Source organism: Gorilla gorilla, chromosome 18, assembly GCF_029281585.2.
Source record: "Gorilla gorilla gorilla isolate KB3781 chromosome 18, NHGRI_mGorGor1-v2.1_pri, whole genome shotgun sequence".
In the NCBI taxonomy this organism is placed as follows: Eukaryota; Metazoa; Chordata; class Mammalia; order Primates; family Hominidae; genus Gorilla; species Gorilla gorilla.
The window spans coordinates 108769258-108788580 of record NC_073242.2 but is presented as its reverse complement, the minus strand read 5'-3'; the positions used below and the strand labels follow the sequence as shown (position 1 = coordinate 108788580).

At 41.5% G+C, this 19323-nt stretch overlaps 1 protein-coding gene across 2 annotated transcripts in view; it reads right to left on the bottom strand.

The window, feature by feature from the left end:
- WWOX (WW domain containing oxidoreductase) overlaps nt 1-19323 on the bottom strand; it is a 1113301-nt gene that overhangs the window by 941254 nt on the left and 152724 nt on the right. The gene's annotated exons all lie outside the window — the stretch shown is intronic.

The following is a 19323-nucleotide window of genomic DNA, read 5'->3' as shown; positions in this document are numbered from 1 at the left end:
TAGCAGAAAACAGGAGACCCAGGATCAGATACAGAGGACTTCATTACTCATGGCAGAGCAAACAGCATGAGCTTTATTTCTGCACTGATTCCCATTGCCCTGGCCCCTAGTCCCACAGGGAGGATGTGGAACAGCCTGGTAGATGCCGTGCTCATAGTACGTTTCAGTCATGGCTGAAGAGCCCCAAGCTTAGAAACCCCAACCTTTATCAAGCAAATCTGCCAAAACGTTGTCCTGGAAGGAGGCACTGTCTTTATTATACTGGAAAGAAAGCCATCCTGTCCTCTGCTCCTGAGGGGAGACACTGTCTGTACCTTGCAAGTTTCTTTGCTAGACAACGTTCCTTGGAAAGATGGCCTGAAACCAAAGCTGCCAGCACTTCTGTTCCCAAGACATGTGAAAACACAAGAGACCCGAGGATCACTGTGTCCAACCAATGACAGCTAGGAGAAAATGCAAAAGCTAGCATTACCTTAATCACAGAGGTCTTTTTCTATGAACCAATCAAGCAGATTTATGTATTTTTTTCAGTGCCGTAAAAAAAAATTGATGATTTTGAGGCTTAACATCAAATACCAGTGAGATCAAAAGTTAGATATGACATCATACACATCATTTCTGCTGAAAAAGTACCTTTAGATAAAAACAGAAACCAATTCGTAAATGTGAATTAAATGCATACTCCACAAAAAAATACCTGGTGAAAGTAAAAAAAAAAAAAAACTTCCTTATGTATAGATATGTTTCCTGACAGATGTAAATGAAAACTAATACGGTGACATTTTTCAAATTAGCCACTGGAAAACTCTGTGTGTGTGTGTTTTCAAACAGCCTGAGCAATTTTCAGTTATGTCGGCCTCGGAAAGTATTTATGAAAAGGATAATAAATAATTAATTCTACTGGCCAGAAGCTGCAACTCCTTTCTGCTTCGACAATATACATTGAAATGCTGTTTAAATTAGAGGACCAAATTGATTCAAAAGGCTTCCATTAGTGAGCTGGCAAACAGGTTTGAAGTTGGCTAATAAATTTTAGATAAAGATAGAGCTTTTGATGAGGATGGCAACACCGGAGTGCTGATCTCCAAGTCACCAGTTTGTTAAATCGGTGGCTAAAGTCTTGATTTCGCTCCCTGTCTCATAACTCACTGTGTTAAACAATATGTCACAGGGCAGCACGAGCACAGTCAAACCAGAATGGCTGCTGCAGGAGCCATCAGCATGACTGTGTGGCAGCTGCTCACAGAGCGGGGACTAACATGGGAACCAGGCTAGCTTTTGCGTCCCTTTCTGAGTCTCCAGTCCATCCGGGTTTGCAGAACATTAATCAAGGTTAATTAGGCCCACCTGTGACATAAAAATTTCTACCTATGCTATGTCTTGCAGCATAAAGTCACATCTGACATATCTATTAAGAAAGATTCTTAATCAAAATCAAGTAACTATGGATGAAGCTCTTAATTCCACTTGGATATACATACTTTAGCTGGCTTCAAGCTGCTCCTCTGGGTAGTGGAATATTACACAGCTCTGCAAAGGAATGATTTAAAGCTGTACATACTAGCCTGGAAGGGCACACACTGTACACTACCTCGGGATGGTGGAGTATGTGTCCACTTATTTCAGAAAATGAGAACAAAATCTTACATATGTGTACATCTATATTAACATGAAGGAGGATGTACAAGAAGTACAAAGTACTAATCATGGTTGCCTCAGAGGGATAGAATTAGATGAAGGAATAGAAAGGGTTTTTTTAATGCCTCCTTCAGACAGCTCTATAATTTTAAAAAATTATTCAAATAATGTACAATAATGTTCTTTTATAATTAAAAAAAAAAATCTAAAACCAAGAAATAAACAACATGAAGGCTTATGTGACTTGCAGAAAATTATACAATGGGGAAGTCATTTATTTGCTTAGCTTATTTCTACCTGGCCAGTTTGGGGAAGCCTGTGGAGAACTGATCAATCTGTCTTTCTGTCCATCCACTCTTCCACGTATTTAACCAAGAAACCAGACCTAGGAAATGGTGGGTCAAGAGTAAACAGCTTTAGAATCCACCAGGCCTGGAGAAAAATTCTGGCTCCACCCACTTGCAACCTATGCAGCTTTGGACCATGCTCTCGATGTCTTCCAAGAACAAAATAATTGTAAGAGCTACAGCAAATGCAGGTAGTGACTCTACGATTTCATCCACAAAGGTTAGCTCTTTTCCTGGGCACACCAGGATCTCAGCATGGCTACCCTGAGCAGAATAAACTACACTTGGCCAAGATGGCAACCCAGGATGATAAAAGCAAAACACATTGCAGAGATCTGATTATTAAGGAATTCAAATTTACACTTTCTCAAATTTGTACTACTTACCAATGGGGAAAAATAGAATGCTACTTTTTTTTTTAAGGAATACTATATTTTCCCTTTTATTTGTAGCCACTTTTCAAATGGAGCCTTTGTGAAGTACTTCCAGCCTTGGTCCCACCATGGGAAAGGTGGAATTCATAGATGAAAATCGTGGCGCAAGCCAGACACGGTGGCTCACACCTGTAATCCTAGCACTTTGGGATGACAAGGCAGGCAGATCGCTTGAGTCAAGGGGTTCGAGATGAGCCTGGGCAACATGGCAAAACCCTGTCTCTACTAAAAGTACAAAAACTTAGCCAGGCGTGGGGGCACACACCTATAGTCCCAGCTACTCAGGAAGCTGAGGTGGGAGGATCACTTGAGCCTGGAAAGTCAAGGCTGCAGTGACTTGAGATTGTACCATGGCACTCCTGGGAGGCTGAAGAAGGAGAATCACTTGAACCCGGCAGGCAGAGATGAGCCTGGGCAATGAGAGTGAGACCCTGCCTCACAATCAATCAATCAATCAATCAATCAGATGGAGCAGATACTATCCCTCACTACAAGTGGACAAGTGGATCTGAAGCAGTGTAAGGAGCAGGATGAGGACCTCACAGGCAGGTCTCTTAAAAATCAGTGTCAGATATCCTGCAGCTCATGTCTCAGGCTTGGTTTCCATGCCTGGATTTCGCTGCCAAGGACTGAGTCTTCCTCAGGGGCTCATTCCCCTCGAGTCCTGGGCTGACCCCAGCAAGAGGGAAGGACAGATACAATGCATTCCAATCAGATGGCCTTCCTTTAAGAACACTCATGAAAGCTACTGACACTTAACACTGACTTTCACATTTTAATAGACTACAAAATAAAATATCCAAATTGTGCAAATGCAGAAAATGAAGCGAAAAGTCAGAGTGATTCATTTTTATTTCTTAATTATAAAACAAGAAAACATGCAATTAATATCCGTGTGACCACATTAAGCACTCCACACATAAATGAAGCAGAAAGAACAACTAAAAAGTATTTCTCCCCTTTCTTAGATACAAAAATTATGTGTGTGTGGGTACATGTGTGTATGTGTCTACGTGTATTAGTTCATTTTCACACTGTTGAAAAAGATATACCCAAGACATGGAAGAAAAAGAGATTTAATTGGACTTACAGTTCCATATGGCTGAGGAGGCCTCAGAATCATGGCAGGAGGCAAAGGCACTTCTTACATGCTGGTGGCAAGAGAAAATGAGGAAGAAGCAAAAGCAAAAACCTCTGATAAACCCATCAGATCTTGTGAGACTTATTCACTATCATGAGAATAGCATGGGAAAGACTGGGGCCCATGATTCAATTACCTCACCTTGGGTCCCTCCCACAACACGTGGGAATTCCGGGAGATGCAATTCAAGTTGAGATTTGGATGGGGAAAGAGCCAAACCATATCACTATGAGAGAGAGGGGGAGAGAAGGGGGGGGAGAGAGAGAGAGAGAGAGAGAGAGGGAATAGAAGAATAGAACTTGCATTTATCAAGCACTTATTACATAGGAGGCGATGTTGGAAGCGATGAGTTTAGCTAAGTTAACTTGGTTCATTCCATACAACCCAAGGTAGTGGATACTCATTATTTCTTCCATTTGATGAGGAATCTGAGGTTAAGAAAAATAAAAAAGCTCACCTACATCCCTACAGGTAGTCAGCACAGAGCCAAGACTAGACTCAAGCAGGCTAGTTCCAGAGAGTCTTATGGTCACCCTATGCTATCCTGCCTTCAGAGGGAAGGGACAAATAAGAAGAACAAAGGCAGACGTGGAGATGACAGTAGGGGCTGCCAAGCTTTCTGGAAAGGTGCAAAGAGTATTTTAGGCTTTATGGGCCATATAGTCTCCATCCCAACTACTCAACTTTGCTGGCATAGTGCAAAAGTAGCCACAGATAGCTTATAAATGAAGGTGTGTAGGGCTGTGTTCCAATAAAACTTTACTTCAGATCTCTCTGGAACTTCAATAAAAGTTTTAAAAACTTAGTTATGAACACTGAAATTTGAATTTCATACAATTTTTACATGTAATAAAACATTATTCTATTGGTTTTTTCCCCCAAACAATTACAAATGTAAAAACCATTCTTAGCTCTCGGGCTGTACAAAAACATGACAGGCCACATCTGACCCTCAAACCACAGTGTGTAGACCCTTCATATCAGAGACAGTTTGATGCAGGGGAAATTGTTTCACCGTTAGTGTGAGACAGGTCTGGTGTTCAGCCCATGCTCTGCCCCTGTGAAAGAGCTCTGCAACCCTGGGCAAGTTCTTCAACAGCTCTACACCTTAATTCCCACATCTGTAAAATAGGGATTAACACCCACTTCATCAATGTGTTTTCAGGATTAAATGAAACTGGATGTATATTAGGCCAAGCATTGTACTGGATACAGGATAGACAATTTATTAAGGAGTCTATCTACTTGACAAATAACTTACTGAGTCCTGTTCTGTGCTAGAAACTATTTTAGGATGAAGACACAGCTATGAAAAAAAAAAGCTGATACAACTTTGTGCCCTCATGGAGCTGACAAAAAAAAGACATTCGTGTTTTTTGTTGTTGCTTTTTTTTTTGACATGGAGTTTCGCTCTTGTTGCCCAGGCTGGAGTGCAACGGCACAATCTCAGCTGACTGCAACCTCCGCCTCCCAGGTGCAAGCAATTCTCCTGCCTCAGCCTCCCGAGTAGCTGGGATTACAGGCATGCACCACCACACCTGGCTAATTTTGTATTTTTAGTAGAGACAGGGTTTCTCCATGTTGGTCAGGCTGGTCTCGAACTCCTGACCTCATGATCCACCTGCCTCAGCCTCCCAAAGTGCTGGGATTACAGGCGTGCGCCACCACGCCTGCCCGTTCCAAGATATTTCTAAATACGAAAGCAACCCAACTTTTCATCATGATTCTTAGTCCATCCAGGCTGCTATAACAACATACATTCAACAGAAATTAATTTCTTGGCTGGGTGAGGTGGCTCATGCCTGTAATTCCAGCACTTTGGGAGGCCAAGGTGGGCCTCAGGGTCAGGAGTTCAAGACCAGCCTGGCCTACATGATGAAACCCCGTTTCTACCAAAAATACAAAAATTAGCCAGGCATGGTGCCATGCACCTGTAATCCCAGCAACTTGGGAGGCTGAAGAAGGAGAATCACTTGAACCCGGCAGACAGAGGTTGGAGTGAGCTGAGATCGTGCCACTGCACTCCAACCTGGACGACAGAGTGAGATTCTGTCTGAAAATAAAATAATAATAAAATAAAGAAAGGGAAGGGAAGGGAGGGGAGGGGAGGGAAGGGGAGGGGAGGGGAAAAAGAAAAAGAAAGGAAAGGAGAAAAAGAAAAAGAAAGGAAAGAAACAAAGATACTGATTTCTTACAGTTCTAGAGGCTGGGAAGTCCAAGATCATGGCACCAGCAGATTTGGCGTCTAATGAGGGCTCCATCTCTACTTCCTATATGTGCTTTCTTGCTGTGTCCTCACATGGCAGAAGGCAGCAAACAAGTTCCCTTGCGCCCGTTTTGTGAATGTGGGGATTATCAACAAACATTGCAGCCATACCACATGTATAGACCCCGCCCATTGAAGAATGAGTCAAGAAATTGGGTGGGTGTTCTGTCATTGATCAACTCTTGCTTATCACCCCTCTGCAGTCCTGCAAGAGGAATCTCATATACGTGATGCAAGTGATTTGTGCTTTCAGCTGAGAGTAGCACTGTATCCATTCCAAAGCTCCAGTTAGCCTCAGTCCCTGATGATCTGCAGGAATTTCTCCTTCTCTCTTAAAAAAGAAGGAACATGATATGCCACTTCCAAGATTAGGATATTTTGTTTAAAAAGAGGGGATAATTTAAGCAGGGCTGGCGGTGGGGGCAGGGAGACAATGGAAAAGGCTGACATCTCCTGAGCATGGCTCAAGAAGGCATAATTCTTCCACATGTATAAGAATAAAACCTCTTAACTCATCTCCCAACACAATGATGCGGTGGCCCAAAGTAGGCTTTCAGGACAGTCATCAGGAGAAATGTTATCTTGTGGGCTATAACTCACCTTCTCCCAAGTGGGTCCCTGGGGCCCTCTGTGATGATGAGCAAATTCATGCCAAATGTCACTTCGTAATGACCAAGACTCAAGAAGTGATCACCGTTACAATATTCAGATACACTTAGGGCAGGTGGCCAGAAACAAACCATCCAGAGATAAATGAACATTTTGCGCTCCACAGCAAAAAAAAAAAAAAAAAAAAAATTCACAGCCAAACACATATTTCTTTGTTGCATTAAGGGAAAAGTCGTGAGATGGCAAGCAGGCTGTATTTTTAAAGGATGAAATACAGCAAGGCTGCTTCCACACTGGCCAGCCTGAGAAGCACACTGGTGAATCCATCCCAAGGCAGAGACTTCTAGAGCCTGAGAGTTGGCTTCATTGGAGGCAGGTGTGCTGGGGAAAGCTGATATCCTTTCTACTTACTCCAGGTAAGTGGCAGATAAATCTCTGGGAAGTTCTGGCTCAGGCATTCTTCTCATCAGTAATTACAAACCTAAAAATTACGATCTACATTTGAGTGGAACAAAATGGACTGGTGGCACTTCTTTCTTTTCTTTCTCTCTCTCTCTTTCTCTCTGTTGACAGCCCCATCACAAAGTCTCTGCAAAGCTATGATAACCTCACGGTAAGTAACAAATCAACTGCAGTCAGCAAGGGTTGATTAAGAGGCGTTTCATCACTGCATGGTCTTAATGAGCATTTGCTGTTCTTACCTGTCCTGCACTTATATCCCCTTCTCCCCATTCACCTTTGGGCAACCCCTCTTCTCTGTGCACTTCAGGGGAGCCAGACCCCACCTCCTGAATTAAGGGGTGAGCACATGGCCCTGGATGGACCAATCGGAGATGGCCACATGACTCAGGTCTGTCCAATATGCATGAAGCCCTGGGCACTGATTGGAACTTTGGGGAAAGAGAATCACTGTTGTCCTGGTCTTGCTGAGAGGACACGGTGTATTTATTTCTGTGAGAGGAAGTCTCGCTCTGAAGTGCAGAGGTGCAATCTTGGCTCACTGCAACCTCCATCTCCTGGGTTCAAGTGATTCTCCTGCCTCAGCCTCTCGAGTAGCTGAGATTACAGGCACGCACCATGTTTCCCCCAACTTCTGGCTTGCTACACTGTGGAATGGAAGACGGATGCCCAAGAAGTCCAATGTAAGGAAAGCAGAGCCAAGGGATGGAGACAGAGCATGCCCTGAAAAAATAAGGCAAGCCCATGAGAGTTGAGCAGGGCTAAAAATTGTTTTGTCTCTCCTTGTTGTTCGATAGTGTTTCAAAGCCCTCAGGGAATGCTGCAAATAGCTTCTCAGGCTATGAGAATTTCAGCTCCTACTTTTATGATCAACAGAGTAAGTGCATCTAAGAATGACTTTTTCTCAGGCTGTCACCTCCCCACAGCCCAGATGGGCCTATATTTAAAGACCCAAGTCTTAGCAGTCCAGGGGCTATCTGTCATCACAGACCATCTGTGGGACCTTAGGTAGGGGAGGTCTGCAAGTCTAAATATCCCCTCCTCCTGAGTTCCTGTCCTGTCCCCTTTGCCTGACCTTCTCCAACTGTTCTCATTAGATTATACTTCATGGAAAGGGGCATATATGCCTTATATGCTGGATGGTAAGCTGGGGACAGGGGCCTGTCATCTCTGGTGTCCACAGGAAGTCAACTGAATGGCTGCATCTGCCCCCATTATCATCTCTGAAACCTCAGCATAAGGACTAGGGTTTGCCATATAGCTGGTTCTGAATAAAATTTACTGAATAAATAAATTAATAAAGAGATTGCTCCAAACAGACTGAAGGTCCCTTGAGAGCAAATGTAGACTTCTGTAAATCTGATCTTCTAACAGGAAGATCAGAATAGCAGAATACTTTGTATCTACCAGAGATTCTCTGTATCTAACAGAATGCTCTGTATCTAACAGAGATACACTGTGTCTAACAGAGACCGAAATATATTTGTTGAATGAAGACAGATGCCCCATTAGCAGTAAAAAGTAATTTTAAATCCACTTACAACCAACTGGTACTATTTGTAATTCACCCTGGATAGGAGGATGTATATTTCCCTCTTTCCTTCTTTTTTTTTTTTTTTTTTTTTTTGACAGAGTTTCATTCACTTTTGTTGCCCAGGCTGGAGCAGAGCACAATGGCATGATCTCAACTCACTGCAACCTCCGCCTCCCAGGTTCAAGCGATTCTTTCTTGCTTTCTTAAAGCCCTACTCAGATATAATGAGGCCTTGGCCTGTACTAGGTCTTCCAATTTGCATTATTGATCTAAAATTTCACTTACACAGGCAATTTCTTAATGCAAGTTATCAGAATTGGTGGAGAAAAATGTGAATTACAACTGTGATTTGAGAACCCCCCACATTATAAGTATATATATATATATATATCTAGATAGACAGATAGATAGATAGATAGATAGATAGATAGACAGACAGACACACATGGCAAATGGGCCCACATACAACATGTTTTAGAAATTGTGATATTGCAAGTGGAGCCTCAGGCTGAGATCTGAGATTGTTCTTCCATAGTCTCCCTGATTCCCAAACATGTAGTTGCAATCAGACTTTTTTTCCTAGGGTTAAAAGGACAAATGCTTGCAGGTATATATGCAAAAATACATACACAGTCAATCACAGATGAAATACAAAACTAAAGAAAAATCTGCAGAAGAGAAATGGAATTTGAGTGGCTTTCTTTTTAGTCTTTTCTTTTTATACAGCTATGATACCTTTTACAAAATATTTATTTATTTATTTATTTATTTATTTATTTATTTATTTATTTATTTTTAGAGACAGGGTCTTGCTCTGTCGCCTAGGCTAGAATGCAGTGGTGCAATCATAGCTTACCATACATTAAAAGTATCCTCTTACCTAATTTTATATGTATGTATGTATGTATGTATCTATCTATCTATCTATCTATCTATCTATCTATCTACCTTACCATACATTAAAATCTTACATTTCTACACGTGCAGGACTAGAATGAACACGCATAAAGCATGATACCAATCTGCTTTTTTGGCCACCATATAAACATTCTATGCTAAAAAGTCAAGTTGTTTCATTTTACTTAAAAAATGTGAATGTGAAATGATTAAAACGTTCAAAAAAAACTTCGAATATCAATAATTTTACTTAAAGCTTCACATCATATTTGATTAAAACCAAATATTTATGAATCAATAAAAAATTCATACTTTCATTATTACTTATAATTTATATTTAAATTTTAATCAATAACTTTTTTTTTTTTTTTTTTTGAGACGGAGTCTTACTCTGTTTCCCAAGCTGGAGTGCAGTGGTGTGATCTTGGCTCACTGCAACCTCTACCTCCGGGGTTCAAGTGATTCTCCTGCCTCAGCCTCCCCAATAGCTGGGATTACAGGCACGCCACCACACCCAGCTAATTTTTGTATGTTTGGTACAGACGGGGTTTCACCATGTTGCCCAGGCTAGGTTCAAACTCCTGACCTCAAGTGATCCACCTGCCTCAGCTTCCCAAAGGGCAGAGATAACTAATTTTTTTTTTTTTTAGATGGAGTATAGCTTTGTCACCGAGGCTGGAGTGCAGTGGTGCAATCTCGGCTCACTGCAACTTACACCTCCCAGGTTCAAGTGATTCTCCTGCCTCAGCCTCCAAAGTAGGTGGGATTACTGGCGCCTGACGCCATGCCCAGCTAATTTTTTTTGTATTTTTAGTGGAGACAGGGTTTCATCATGTTGGCCAGGCTGGTCTCAAACTCCTGGCCTCAAGTGATCCGCCCGCCTCGGCCTCCCAAAGTGCTGGGATTACAGGCGTGAGCCTGTAATGTAAATGAGCCTTACAGTTCTGTGAATTTATCTGGCTTCGATCTTTCAGGCTGCTGACATTTGGATGGGGTCTTTGTGGGAACTTGTTTGTTAGTGATGTTGTTGTTTTCTGTTTGTTTCTCTTTTAACAGTCAGGCCCCTCTTCCCAGTAACACTGCTGTAGTCTCCTGGGGGTCTACTCCAGACCCTGTTCACCTGGGTCCCTCCCACACAGGGAGGTGTCACCTGTGGAGGCTACAGCACAGCAAGGATGGCTGCCTGCTCCTTCCTCTGGGAGTCTCTGTCCTGAAGAGGCATCAAGCTGATTCCAGCAGAAACGCTCCTGTGTAAGTTCTCTGGCAACCCCTGCTGGGAGGTCTCACCCAGTCAAAAGGCACGGGATCTAGGATCCATTTAACGAAGCACTTAGTTTACATTTCTGTAAACTGCATAGGATTTTATCCTATGCAGTTTAGATCATCATAAAATAACTCAATTATTAAATATTTTAAGTTTTTTAAAAGTCTATAAATAATATAAGCATAAACATCACTGTACATAAATTTGTGGATATATCTTTCAATATTCCTTTACAATATTTTTCTAGATATGAAATTCCTAGGTAAAAAAAAGTTTATAAAACTTTTGATAGAGATCTCCAAATTGTATCTCAGAACTATGAAAATCAATTGTTCTTCCCATCCACAGTATATTAGAATGCCCACTTCTATACTTCTCAAACTTGTGTATTAATAGTTTAAACCCAAGTTAATTTTACATTTATAAAAATGGGGTCAAGCATGGTGGCTCATGCCTGTAATCCCAGCACTTTGGGAAGCCAAGGTGGGTGGATCACTTGAGCCCAGGAGTTCAAAACCAGCCTGGCCAACATGGTGAAACTCCATCTCTACAAAAATTAGCTGGGCATAGTGGCACGTGCCTGTAGTTCCAGCTACTCGGGAGACTGAGGCAGAAGAATTGCTTGAACCCGGGAGGCAGAGGTTGCAGTCAGCCGAGATTGTGCCACTGCACTCCAACCTGGGTGACAGAGCAAGACTCTGTCTAAAAATAAATAAATAAAAATAAAATGGAATACAGTCTCTCTTCTAAATTGTCTTTTCTCTGCTAATAACTATAAACATTTTTCAAATATTCATTGGTCTTTTGTATCACTTTTTAGAGTTTTTCCAATTGTCCCATTATTTGTTTGTTTTATTTGAGCTTGGTGATTTGAAAGAGCTGTTTACTTATTAAGCAGATGAACTATCTGAACAGACAGTTTTTTAAAACTCTATTTCTAACTCAAACACATACTTACAGAACTAATTCAAAATTGTGCTTCTTTTATTAATGTGGTGCTAAATTACTTTATGAGTTCTTAAAGATTCTTATTTTTGGCACGTCTTAGGTAAGGAATGAGAACTTCTCTGTTTCCATATGTGAGCACTAGTAACACTGTTTGCAGGCCAAACACATGTTTAAAGCAGGCAGGGAAGTGAACTCTGTAAAGTGGAGATTTGTGGAGTGTGATAATGAGGCAAGTCGTTATGTTCTAACCGGTCTTAACTGTTCCATAAATGTTTCTTTTACCCTGTAAACTTTCAGGTCAAGATAATATGAGGAGCACTTCAAGTAAAGAAAAGCCATGTGGGCCTTGGCTAGGGAATATGCCCTTTTTTTTTGGGGGGGGGGGGGGGAGGAATCTGGAATACTCTTTAAGTGTCGAACGAACACATAAAAGTACATTTTCTTCTCTATCATTTTTGCCAAACTCAGAATAAAAACAACTGGGCTGGATCATTCACCTTCTAGGCTGTTCCTAGGAATTCCATGGAACTGTCAAGACCTCCAAAAGGGTTTGTTTTGTTTTTTAAAGCAGAGCCCTGGCAAACACACCACAAACTTAGCACAGATTACCCCTCGTAGCATCCGAGTGGTAATCTAGTTTTCCAAAGGAAAAGATCATCGCTGAAGGCATTTTAGTTTTCACACCACTGCAATATGTTAATACCAAAAAAGAACATGTTGGCATTAAATCTTCCAGTGAAACTACATTCAGTGTATATAGCCTATTTTTAAATCCCTTTTTAGTCCCACCAAACGGAGAGCAAACAATATATGGCAGAATTTGCTGGTACGTTAAATAAACAGTGGAATTTTTTTGTTATGAATGCTATGATATGACTGGTTTGTTTTTGTACAAGTGGCTAATATAATTTTTAAATCTTCCTTCAGACTTCATTAGGAAATGTGCAATTAATGGAGCCATGTCTCTGAAATAAAATATTTTTAATTATAGGGAGAATATTTTAATAAATGAGCAGCTCAGAAGTCATAATTGTCACACAATTAACAGTTTTTCCTACATCATACTTACATACAGTATGAGCTGCATTTAAATATAGTTGTTTTTCTAGGAAACAAAGTTTGTGAGATTTTATATATATAGTCTCTGATGTTTTTTAGGAGAATTAAAAAAATACTGGAAACATACTCAGTTCCTGTTTCTAGAAAGAAAAGAAAATCCTATGAAGAGAGTGGCCATTTGTCCCAGGTCACATAAATGAGATAGTATCAGAATCTAAGTCTTAGAAGGCTAAGAGTTTTGAAAGTTATCAAATCACTTTTCCATTCAAAGCAGCAGAGCATGAGTGATAATCGTTTCAAATCCTTCCAAAAGAATAAAGAATCTGTGATCTAATTTTTCTTTTTTTTAAGCCTCCCAATGCAGAAGGAATGGAGATGGAAAAAACCGCTGCGGTAGACATCAGATTCCATTCCTTGGTTTTAATTGCATGGTTGCAGTGGGGAATGAGGAGAGTAAACAGCAGTGCCTCCCACGGAGCTCCCTGCAGGTTCTCCTTGTAGGAGTGAGATTTTGCTGGTGATTTATATTGTTTGAGGCATACCCAAAGAGTCTTGTGTCACTCAATCCCCAGCTCCATCCCTGGCTCAGAGGAGCCTGCACCGCCTCACGGGAGCCTGTAACTGTCAAATGGCATTCCCCAAATCCATCAATACTGTTTGCTGCCAAATAAATACCCTGCTGCTCTACAGGTTGCAAATATTTCAATCATTGTGCAGATCTGCAGCAGCATCTGCACAAACTTGGAAAGAAAACTCATGCAATCTCATGGCTTTATTTCCCCTTCCTACGTAAGAGAAACATACACGCCTAAACCTTCACTTTTCAAATGTTTACTAGAAGATTCGAAAAACAACAGATGACAGGCAATGTGTCAGCCTAGAAGAATCACAAAAATCCTTCTTTAAACAATCTAGTAGCCAGATGAAGACCCCAGGCCAGGAGCCTGTATGTGGTTAAGAAGTTCATTGGGCGACCCCATTCCTTCTGATTGCTGCAAAATGTAAAAGACACGGCCTCAAGTCCAAAGCCTAATGTGCCATTAAGAGTAGACTGCCTTGGCCTCACCTGAAGCAAATGCATCTAGACCTGTCTGACTCTTTGACTCACAGTGCAGGAGATCAGGGATTCCCTGTATGGTTGCTCAGTCTGTACACTGAACAACTCAGTTGGTCAACATTTACATAGACTACAAAATGATAGACTTCTACAGGTATGCAATCACAGATGACAGCTGGTGTGATTCTAAAGGGGGGCGTCTGAGCCAGTCTACTACCATTCACCAATGTTCTGCTCTACTCTCTGTTCATGTTTCTGTAAATCAACCATTCATTCAGTCATTCAACAAGTATTCACTAAATGCAAATGAAATGTCAGTCTCATCCAATCCTTCAACCACCTTATTTGGCAGACACTATTCTTCCCATTAGTCCCATTTAGCAAAGGACAGTTTGCTAATGACCCTCTCCTGGCCTCAGTTAATTGAGGCCAGGAGAGGGTCATTACATTGTCTAGGAGGGTCATAAAGCTCTGTCCTCCAAGTCTGAGTCCAGTATATTTCTCTCCTGGACTGAGCTACCCGGTTTATTGGAGCAAAAATTTCCTTTCTCACCAGTGAATTTAAGAGTCAAGTTCTCAAGAGAAGCTGGAAGGTAGGGTCAGAGAGATTACAGTGAGGAGGGAAGCGGTAGAGGCCAGTAGGTTTAGAAACCAGTGCTGTGGGCTGACAGGGGGTGACAATTTCCAGTTTTTGTTCCCCTCATTTAGGAGAGGCATGAAGTCTCACGGTGTGGTAGACAGGCCACACAAGACTGGAAGTCTGAATTGTGCTCACTTCATGGAGTAAATGTGTAGCCTTGAATGAGTTACTTTTTTTTTTTTTTTTTTTTTTTTGAGATGGAGTCTTGCTCTGTCGCCCAGGATGGAGTACAATGGTACAGTCTAAGCTCACTGCAACCTCTGCCTCCCGGGTTCAAGTGATTCTCCTACCTCAGCCTCCTGAGCAGCTGGGACTACAGGCACATGCCACCATGCCCGACTAATTTATATATTTTTAATAGAGATGGGGTTTCACCATGTTGGCCAGGCTGGTCTCAAACCCCTTACCTCGTGATCCACCTACCTCAGCCTCTCAAAGTGCTGAGATTATGAGATTACAGGCGTGAGCCACTGTGCCTGGCCATGATTTACTCCTTTCTTTGAACTTTAAGTTCTTCATCAATAAAATGGGAATAATAAGACCTCATAAAGCTACTGGGAGGAGTACATGGATTTATAAGAACTAGAAAAATGTCTGGCTATTGTGGATGTTCAATAAATGATGGGTATTATTATTGACTGTTCTTGGGATGTGCTCTATTTGGGTGTGTCTCTGGCATCTCAAGTGTACACATTTTCCTAAGTGGGGTGTGTGTGTGAAGGAAGAAGATGCCCTTCTTTTGTGCCTCGCCTTCCCCAAAAGACATCAGGAGAGTAAACATGCCCCCTATAGTGCCAAGAGAGAAAAATGTAAATTCTTTTGGATAAATTAGCTTTTGCAGCTACCTCTCTCTTTGCTATGACTTCTATTTCTCCTCTGCTTAAGCAACAAAGAGAGAAGTAACCGCAAACGCTAATTTATCCAGCGGAATTTACATTTCTCTTTCTCGGCAATATAGTTTCTTAGTGTCTTCCAAGTTTTTAAATCCTTTAGGTTTATTCATTATGTTCCTTTTTCCTGCTTCTAAAAGCTAGCTGTTCTTGCCCACTGTTTTGGAAGTAAGAAAACCTAGGAGCTGTTCTGTAAGCTCATAAACATAGTGTGCCAGAAACTGACTAGAAGGACAGCAGGGGGACGGGGGATCTGAATGTGCCAAGACAGTTATACCCTTATGGGTTACGGCAAACGTTAAATGGTCTAGAAAATCAGAGGCCTTGGAAAACACTTGTAAAAATAACAATGTGAGAACTTAGCATAAAGGCCAGGAACATGAAAGGGGAAGCCATGGGTGGCACATGTTGGAAACTGTGCTGGAAACACATCCTGAACTGCTCTTGCAAAGTGAGGCCTCTTAAGCAGTTCCTGCAATCCTCCTCCCAGCCCTCCATACCAGGCAGGCCAAGATGTGCTCCCAGCCTCTGGGCAGACAGTGGGTTTTCAACAACCCCGACTGGGGCTGAAGTACGAGAGGTGCATATCAGAGCCCCAAGAGGGCTCTTAAAAAGGGAAGTTGGCCAGATGTGGTGGTTCACACCTGTAATCCGAGCACTTTGGGAAGATGAGGCAGGCAGATCGCTTGAACTTGCGAGTTCGAGACCAGCCTGGGCAACAGGGTGAAACCCCATCTCTACCAAAAAACATAAAAAATTAGCCAGGCATGGTGGCAGTGGCATGCACCCGGGTGCTCAGGAGGCTGTGGTCCCAGCTACTTGGGAGGCTGAGGTGGGAGGATCACTTGAGCCTAGGAGGTAGAGGTTGCAGTGAGCTGAGATTGCTCCATTGCATACTAGCCTGGGCCACAGAGTGAGACCCTGTGTCAAACAAACAAAAAAAAAAAAACAAGAAAGAAAAGAAAAGAAAAAGAAAATAAAAGAGAGGGAAGTTGGACAGCTGCCCAAACAAACGTCTAAGTGATGGAACAGAGGTGGTGAACCTCTAAGCAAAACAATAACATGGATTTTCTGGGGTGGGGTGGGGTGGGGATTAATGATCAAGAGAAGAATTCAGCTGGGTGTGGTGGCTCACACCTGTAATCCCAACATTTTGGGAGGCCGAGGTGGGAGGATTGCTTGAGCCCAGGAGTTCGAGACTAGCCCTGGCAACATAATGAGACCCGCCCTCCAACCCTGCCACCAATCTCTACAAATAGTTTCAAAAAAAATTTAGCTGAGCTTGGTAGTGAATACCTGTAGTCCCTTCTACCAGGCAGGAGGATCGCTTGAGCCTGGGAGGTTAGAGTGCAGTGAGCCATGATCACACCACTGCACTCTAGCCTGAGTGACAGAACAACTCATTGTCTCAAAAAAAAAAAGAATTCTTCTTCATGAAAGACATTAAAAAAGACCATCACACAGAGACCTCTCAAAAGTTATGCTAGCTAAGCCATGCTAGCTAGACCAGATTTTCTGAGTAAGCAGCTATGCGATGAGCTTCCTGGTTGCACTCAATTTGTACGGCAAAATGAAATGCCTGTAGAGTTGTACCAGGGGAATGCAAGGCTGGAGGTGGGAAGTGTATGCCGAAAGCATGTACGTAAGCTTACCACCTTACATTTTTCTTTCCCAAGTCACCAGGACATAGCTCCTACAATTAATCTCTTGGGTTTTATTTAGTAAATTCCATTTTAGTTGAAAGTCATGTTGTTTACGCTGCTCTAAGACTCTTTAAAACTAAATTGAAGTTTTATGTTAGTAAAGTTAAATATCTTATTTCTAATATCCTAAATATATTTACGATATCTTTGGAACACTCATTTGAATCAACCATTAAACCAATACTGTTTGAACAGGTTCATGAAATCATGGCATTCATGGGTCATGAGAAGATGGTCAAAGCACAAAAGTGTGACACTTCTGCAGATACTGGAACACAGTGATGACTTCCATCATCCAGTTCTGCCACTTACTAACCCAGTGATCTTGAGCAGGGTACCTAACTCCTTTGCACCTCAGTTTCAGCTATAAAGCGAACATCATAATAATGTCTATTCACAGGGTTTCTGTAAAGGCTGAAAGTCAAAGCACATGCAAAACACTTTGTGCATGGACTGGTAAAATAAGAGTTAATATGTATTAGATACGGTTATAATTATTATCATTACTATTATTAATAAATTACTGGCTTCAGACATGCTAAGTGTTATATGATGGAAAGAGTACTTACAACTTTAGAAGCAGGACCTTAAGTAAATTACTTAATCCATCTGAACCCCAATTCCCTCTCTTCAGTGATATAGGGAGAATACCAAAAATCTTTCAAAAATTAAAAGACACAAGGAAGTAGATGCCAAATTCATCTTTACTTTCTTGCAAAACAGAGCTGGAAAATTTGAACAATTGTTCCGATCTAAACAGAGGGTATGGTCCGACATTTATACAGGGCCTACGTAAATAGATGATATTACTGCCACTGCTTGCGTTTCTATCAGCCCCTATGCTGAATAATCAATAATGAATGTTGTTTAAACAAATGGTGTAATTTTCCAATCTGTGTTGTTCTAAACCGACCTTTACTCCTTATTGCCATTTGTAATGCATGCATAATTCCATGATGAAGCCGAGGGAGAAATAAGGATGTTGGTCTAAGTGGCCCTTTTTGGGTTGTTTTTTGATGATTTGCTATAATCCTATAAATAATACAAAGCAAGTCACTGTAAATATGTATTGTGTTATCTAGAGGTATATTCAGTGGCTAAAATAATAAAAGCTCCTCTACGTCTCCTGGCAATCTCAAGGCATAATTAATCGCTGGTAAGATGTATTCTAGAACGTGAGCGCCCTTAAGTAGAAGGAAAAATAAAGGCCATTGTCAACACAAATGCTAAAAGAAATGCCTAACGGGCAGAGTCATTTGCCATCTGGGAAAAGTGTTTGCTAGTGTACTTGTTTGGAAGGCAAGAAGGATGATTCAAAAGGGATTTTTGTTCAGGTGGTGGAGAAGTGTGTGTGTCTGTATGTATAAACATACCCACGTAGTTTTTAATAAATTATAAATCAAGATGTTTACCAAGCTAACTTGTCAATTTTAACTCATTTCTGTTATTTGTTTACACACACCTCCATCTGACAAATATATACAAAACAATGTATGTTTATGCACATATAAATATATATGATTTTTTTTAAATAAAGCATAAATCAGGAGGCGCTCAGAGCTAGCTTCTGTCCATTCTAACCCGTCTGCTATTTGTTCACTTGTACACACTCACTGTGCAATAAACCCTTTCAATGTGGGAGACAAGTGCAAGATGCCCCTCTTTCCCCAAAGGGCACCTCTGTCTGCTCCCTCAGATCATAGCTGATGACATGTCAATGAAACGGTGCTTGCTCTCATCCCGGAGATCAAAATGAGGGCTTAACCTGCAATTTACTTTACAAGTCCCATGACACTTGCCAGATCTGAAGACTTCATTCCAATCTTCCCTGCTGAAAAAATAATCAAATACTCCAACAAAGATGTATTGACCATTCTTAATTAACCATGCTAATGGAGGGAAGAGATAGCATGGATAAATGAAATCCACACATAACCCAAAACCTTCCTTCCCCATTAATTTCCAACTTCTTGACTAAACCTTACTGAGATAAGTGGGTGGGGAGTAGGGAGAGGCTGACTAATCCTTTAACAATAGAATTACTTGATGTCTACATCTGTACTATGCCAATCAGCTGTTGGACAAGGTAACAAGCAAGGAAGTGGCCAAGGCACCATGTGTTCCCAAAGCATCGGGGTTCAGCAGTAATGTTTTTGAATCTTCTTGGGTGTAAGTAAATATATTTCAGGCAGCTTTTAGAATGAAGTTAGCTAGAAGAGTTTTGCAGCAATAGAAGGTGATTTGATGTAGACCTTCAGGTTTCTTATCTATTTATTGGTGCTGCTCAGTTGGATGGGAAAGAGAGGAGAAGCTGAGAGACGCCTGGCACCTGTACAGAGTGAAACAGGCAATGCTTTGTAACGAGCAGTTGACAGCAATGAATAAGGGTTGCAGAAATGGCAAAAGAGGGCATCAAATTAACCAAAGCCTAGGGAAG